Below are 7,534 nucleotides of genomic sequence, written 5' to 3'. Positions count from 1 at the left end.
CTGTTTTTATCAGGACAGTTTAAGTAAGATTGTTTTAACCTATTTTGTAACTATGTCACTTTGTTAGCCAATATAAGTTTATGTTCAAAATACTAAATTTTTCGTTCCATTATTTTGTTTTTATGAATTGGCATTAAGCCAAGTTTCACAAATTTTAATGCCATTAGTTTTTTTGGACACAAATGCTTATATTGCCTCAGAACACAAGCATCTTCATCATCTGTTTCGTTCATTTCTTTAAAACATCCTATTAGGTTTTGAAGTTTTAGCCCATATTTCTTAAAATTCACTATGCTTCCTCAGTTTTTATATTGCCAGAATTAATGATATCTTCTTTGTCTGCAGCTAAATCATTGAGGAAAATGTTGATGAAGGCTGGATTCCTGACATTCAGCTCCAGCTGTAGCCCACGTTAACCCTCATGGCAGCATTAAAATTGTTTAGAAAGCCAAGTAGAGACCGTGTTTAAGAGCAACATGGTATCATAAAAGAGCATGGCCTTTAGACTTGGACAGACCTATGTTCAAATCCTGACTTTACCATTTATTGTTTGTGTGACCTTGAGCAGTTATTAGCTACTCTAAAACCCAGTTTCCTCATCTGTACATAGCAAGGTGTCCTAGCTAATCCCTAACTGGGTTGCTGTTGACAGGATTAGTAGGATTGCCACCCCTGTGGGCATTTATTTGCATGGTTTTTTTTCTAGCAACATTTCGTAATCTGAGAGAAAGAATGAAAGAAACAGATAGTGGAATTGCTTATGTTCAGAAGCAGCATAATATGATAGAAAGAATAGATGGAGAGTTATGGAACTCTTTTGCTCTCAAAGAGCTGAGCCTGTGGGAGGTCAGCTCACCTCTTTTAACCTCTTAGTCTGTAAAGGAAGAGATTGAGCCACGTGGTTCTAAACGCTGAAGATGTGAAATGGGGCCTTTTCCCAGTTGTTACTTAATTCCAAAATACGCCAGGAACTAAGTGTTTTATGGAAATTACATTATTTAACTTTCCTAACAACCATAAAATATTAATATTTAGATATTATTAATATCCTTATGTTAGAGACTGTGAAAGTGGGGTACCTAGTACAGTGTCTGGCATATAGGAGGCACTCAATAAGCAAACTGAATGACTAAGTAAAGGAACTTATCAGTTAAGTATGACGTCTGGTTACAGCCATGGAAATACAGTAGAGTAAGTAGGAATGAGGAAGGCAATATGTGCCATACTAACAGATCCAGAATTAAAGGCCGAAAACATCTAGGTTTTGATTGAAAGCCTAGGATTCACTAGGATATTTGTCCATTAGTATAATTTCTCTTTAATTTTTTTTTGAAAACATGTTTTATTTATACAATTCTTTAGAATCTTAGAGATAAAGAGGATCTGAGAGATTAGTTTGCTAAAATCCCTCACTGTACAGATGATAACACTTAAGCTCAAGGAGGTAAAGTTACCTAGGCTCATGCTAGACACTGATAGAAGCAGGGCTAAAATTCAGTTCCTAGTCACAGAATTTTCCTGGTGTGAAATATTTTCCCTGAAATATTCTGAAAGTTTCATAGGAGGTAGTACTCTTTTGCTTCTTAAAGTGCAATCAGATTTCTTCTATATTCAAATACTGGTGATAAACATACTTGACACCTTTGTGCCCTTCTGAAAGACAGGGGAAGGGGAACATAAGGAAGAAGTCAAGAGCACTTAGGAAGAAGTCAAGAGCACTTCACAGGAAGAAATTTTCTTTTTCTCAATTGTGATATCTGTGGTAGTACTGTGACTTTATGAAAAACACTGTGATGTTTGGAAATTTACCAAACTTACTTTCCTACCTCTTGGGACTCTGACAGATCTAAGACTCTGTGACATGTGTGTGCGTGCACACACACACACAACTATATATCTTTGACTTGTTTTTGAGGTAGTTCTTCAAGAATACAATAGTAAAATAACACCATATCTTTTGCTCATAGCGTATTGGCTAAAGTCATGAACCCAAAGGAAGTTGCCCTGGAGAGCAATTTTCTTTGTAAAGATGACAAAAATATTCAGGGCACCAGTGTTTTCAAGTTGAACTTCCTTGTTGAAATTCACTTCACAGTCAAAGGAAAAAAAGATTTACTTTTTAATACAGTAATAAAATTGTTGGAAAATATTCAGTGATAGAAATAATTCAAAGAAGTATAGGTAAAGGCAGAGATTTTAGAGTATTTAATTTCTTTATTTCTTAACTGTTAGTGCTCTTGAGTTTTTTAGTCTCTTATCTGTAAAACAAGCCCTCAAACTGAAATTGTGCTGGAGGAAAAAACTAATTCTTGGCAAGTAGTATCCCTGGAATGTGTGTTAATGCCATTTTGTACATTTTTAAATCAAGGTTTTCTGATTAAACTTTTCTACAAGTTTTGTTCTGCTACTGTTTCACATTCTTTTAATTCTGAATAACTTTCTTATCAAATTAGTTATAATAGTTTTGATGTGATGGAGAAAATCTATTTCACTTGCTAATAACAGTGCTGACATTTAAATTTTAAACAGCATTTAGTAGTAGGTACAAGAGTAACTTTCAAACATTTTAGACTGCAACCTAGAATAAGCAATATATTTTACATTGTGATCCAGTTTGCATGAACTGCATATAAAGCAAAATCAGTAGTTTCCTGAAATAATACTATTTCTGTGAGTGATATGCTCTGATGTTTTCTTTTCCTTTATTCTATTCTGTTTCATTTGAAAAGCTGCTGATCATAACCATCTAAGTTAATTTTTACGCCACCTAACTGAACACAACTCTAGCTTGAAAGACATCGACCAAGAGGTTTCTGGTGGAAGGAGCAATGTTTACTATTTTTTTTTTTAATACAGTATGGAAATTTACTCCCAGTTAGAAAAGAATATTCATTTTGGTTTGATATTGTCACATTAAAATTTTTTACTGATCAAAGTAAAACTTCTTGATGTTGTAAAAAAAAAAAAAAAAAGCCTTTAGTCTCTGGTTCCACATTTTATTAACATTACCCCAATTCAGAGTTTTATTTCTCTGTGGCTAATAAATAAGGTATACAAATTATATAAGGCTATATTTATATAGATATAGATAAATATGAAATCATGTACAGTATGTTATGTCACCAGAAGATGTGTGGATTGTGCCCATCATCTGGATGATTGTGTTCTCCACTGAGATAGGAGAGAGAATAAGTTAGTGGGAGGAATGTTAGTTCAGAAGCAGGACTCTTGGGTTCTAATTTTAGACATGCAATGTGAGACTGGGCCAGTTCCTTAACTTTTCTGATCTAAGTTTCTATTCTGTAAATGAGGGAATTGATCTAGAGTATTTCAAGATAGAGTCTAATTCTAAAGTGCTGTGATTCTAAGTAAATGGTTGTTTATTTAAACCAAAGAGAGTGTTTCGTTATGCTATTAACATAGTACTAGTGGGTTGTATTTGGTAAAATAATAACTTTTTTGCTTATTCCTATTATATCTAAAATATTAATATCCTTTTGGTATGCTAACAAGAGGACACTTAAGTAAACATCAGGGTATGGATTTGTATATAGTTTAGTACATAGTAATGCATAGTCTAATACATTCTGATAATTATGATCATTAACCATAATTAATACATTATACATATATACATCTAAAAACATGATAATTTTTCTGCATTGCTATGTGTCTTAGTCTGTTCAGGCTACTATAACAGAATACCATAGACTGGGTGGCTTATAGACAACAGAAATTTATTCCCCATATTTCTATAAGCTGAGAAGTCCAAGAGCAAGGCACTGACAGATTGGTGTCTGGTGAGAACCTGCTTCCTGATTCATATTTGGCTATGTTCTCTCTGTGTACTCACATGGGGAAAGGGGCAAGGGAGCTTTGTGGAGTCTATTTTACTAATCCCATTCATGAGGACTACGCCCTTATCACTTAATCACCTCCTAAAGGCCCCACCTCCTAATACTATCACATGGAGGTTAGGATTTCACCATATTGATTTTAGGGGGGCCATGCACATTGTCTATAGTATTATGATAAGTTTAATGTGTTTTTAATAGATTTTGATGAGTTTGTGAGGAAACTTATTGTAATTAACCATAAACTATATCCACATCTCTTTCTATGCATCAGAAGTAAAGAATGTTTTTTGAATAAATGTGGTCCATGTTTATGTTTGACTTTATGTTCCAAAATAGTGGCTGAGCCTAGAGTGCTGTATGGCTCAGAAGACAGCCTTGCACAGGAGGCCTGGAACCTGAGGCAAATCAGTTGTGTTACAGAAACTTCATTAGCCCCAATTTTTCACATAGGTAGAAGTAAGGTAAAATAAATATTAGGAACTGAGTTTAAAATTAAGCTTAGAAAGTATTTCTGCTTTTTCAAGATAAGTTGGAAAAGAAGAAAAAGTTATTTCAGGTTGATTGTGTTTCGGTGAATTTTCCATTATGTTAGCATCAGCTCGTAGAGGAATCACCTCCTTTCCATGCTTATGACTACCAGATACCTAATTTCTTTAAGCAACATGGAAACCCATCAGAGAAGGGGACTTGGGGTGATTGTTTGGGGTGTTATTCATTGTGCTCTAGAGATGACTCTGCCAAAACATTAGGATTCCAGGGCAACACACTTCCTGATTTGAAATATTCCAAACAGGTATTTAAATGAAAAGCCATTTTAGTTTAAAAAAAAAAAAAGAAGGATTATGTAGCCATCTGTTCATAGGAACTCCTTTCTGATTGTATAATGTATTTTCTAAAAAGGTAGTGTACACTGATCAAGGAAAGTATCCACTATATCGATTTTTTAAAATTCTCAAGTGACCTACAAAATATGTGAATGCTCACAAGAAATAGTACTATTTTAGCAAGATCCTAAAAGTCTCCCTTAATTGCAGTTTTGAGTCTGGAGAACAGAGCTGGCACAAGCTTATCCTAAAAAGTAGTCAGGCCACATTAGTGTTTCTGATTATGTATGTATTTAATATACTCATTGCGCCAACATATATTAGCTCCAAATCAGGGTCAAATATATTTATCCCAAAGCAGTTCCAGTGTAACCTCTAATCTAACTTCATTCTAAATGCCTTTGCTTTCTTACTGCGTGATAATTTTTTATTTTGTTAATAATAATAGCTAACATGTATCAAGCATTTACAATGTATTGGGTAATATAATGTATAATATATAATTTTTAAGATAGATACTAGTATTATCCCCATAACTAAGATACATTTAACAAACTTTTATTGTTCTTTACTATATACCAGGCACAGAGGATACAGTAGTTAATAAAAAAGCAAAGTCTCTACCCTCAGAGAACATTCATTCGAGTGGGCGAGATAAATAATAAAGGAATAAAAACATACATTGTGTGTGGCCGCTACATCTTGTGGACCTTAATGTAGTTGTCTGAGGTCCCCAGTTCTACTCCCTCTGACCTCCATCACTGCATTCTTGCTGAGCCTGCCTTCCACAGTCTGCTCCCAGCCAGTGAGGGACCATGACATTGGCCCTAAGGCAGACTTGTTTCTGGGAAACACCGGACCTCTCCTACAGGTGACTTGGGCTCACAGATCCTCCAACAGCCTTGCTGAATCTTCCCTAGACTGCTGGGCAGTCTAGAACATATCCATGCAGTTCCATCTGAGGTCCCTTGGGTCTCTCCCAGCCTTTCTTTAACTCTCTCCCCGCCTTTCTTTGACTCTCTCCTCATTTTCTCTCACGTGGGCAATTTTCCTAATAAAATTTTTGCAGGTTTAACCCCATCTTGGCATCTGCTCCTCAGAGGACCCAGACTAACACATTATGTTAGGGAATAATAAGGACTATAAAGGAAAAATAAAAGCACAATAAGGGGTTTTAAGTGTGCTCTCTTAAGTAAGGGTGGTCAGGGAAGGTCTTAGGCAGAAGTGGCCTTTGAAACACATAAATAGGTGGAGAAAACTTCCAGAGTGAAGTAAATTGCTTGAGATTATATTACTTATTTGTGGTAGATTAGCAGATAGCTGGCACATTTAAATACAACTGCTTTAATATGCAATTTATAAGTGCGTGTTGTTAAAGAAAATGTAATGAGAGTTATCTATTTTGGGTGACAATTCACATTAGACAATTGATACACATATAACAAAACTTCTTCAAAGGGGGTAAGGAAAAGGCTCTAGAAACCATAGGATATCGCAGTTTTTTCCTTTCAGCCTGCTTCATTCTGGCCTTCCTTTTTTCCCCCTGTTCTTTTAGATTTATTTTGCTAGTGCTGCAGCTTCTATACCATTTCTTCAGTTAGTAATTGAATTTACCTTTTGTCCTTCTGACTCTTTCCAGTTCTGTTTCCTGAACTGTCACCATCTCCTACACTGCCTAAGTTGTCACTGAAATGTGCTTCAAGATATTACACAATCCAGAATAATAAGTACATTGTTTTTGAAACTGAATTGTAACCTCTTAGAAATAACTTTTCCCCCCCTCTTTGCCCATATGTACCCAATCTTCCTATTGAAATCACATTATATTGAGAAGTCAGAGAAAGTTTATATCCTGAGTTGAAATCTAGTTCTTTTATTTAAGGAATTCAAGTAGGGGCATACCCTTTTATTTATCTAACAGTACTTCAATGTGTAAGCCATTGAAATTCTTACACAATTTTACTTACTTTTTTCTTAGTTCTGAAAAGTTTAACTTTTATAAGCATTATAATTTTCTAAAAATCCTTTGATATATTTGTGAAGTGCTTTGATCAGTTAGTTTGGAATAGATTCCCCTTGCTTGTTCTTTTGGGAAAAGCCTGGCACTCTTCCACCTTTCATAGAAAGTGAACTGCCCTTCTTCCTACAGAATAGAGCATGTGGAGGTTGAAAGTATTTTTCATAAGAAAAGGGGCATTCAGAGCAATACTTTCCTAAGCTTAATAAAAAGCAGTTGTGGCTGGGAAACTGCAATGATGTCATGTAAGTTTTATCTTGCATAAGCAGCAGAGTGAGGAAATTCCAGAATTAATAAGTCGGCTGGTACAGCTGTGCCCTGAGTTGGAAAGTTCAGGATGTTCTTTTCACACTCACGACTGGACATTCTGCTCCACTTCAGCCTTTGTGAGCATAATTGGCTCCCTCCATTTCCACGCTGCTAAAACATTTATAAATTGGTCTACTTAGAAAATGTAAAATTTTAGGTGGATAAATGGTCATTTTGACTAAAAATTATTGTCCATATTTGCCTTGATTTTGTAATAACCGATAATTAGTTAAGTTATCTAGTCCTTTCAAATATTAAGAAATGGAAAATACCAGCCTTGAGAAATGATTGAAGGGAGTGGAGAGTTAAAAGCCAAGAATGAGGACTTCCCTGGTGGTCCAGTGGCTAAGACTCCTCACTCCCAGTGCAGGGGGGCCTGGATTTGATCTCTGATCAGGGAATTAGATCCCGCATGCCGCAACTAAAAGATCCCGCATGCTGCAACGAAGATCCGCGTACCACAACTAAGACCTGATGCAGCCAAATAAATACATAAATATTAAAAAAAAAAAAAAAGCCAAGAATGA

This window comes from Balaenoptera ricei, chromosome 5 (assembly GCF_028023285.1).
Source record: "Balaenoptera ricei isolate mBalRic1 chromosome 5, mBalRic1.hap2, whole genome shotgun sequence".
Lineage (NCBI taxonomy): Eukaryota > Metazoa > Chordata > Mammalia > Artiodactyla > Balaenopteridae > Balaenoptera > Balaenoptera ricei.
This window is presented reverse-complemented; position numbering follows the sequence as displayed.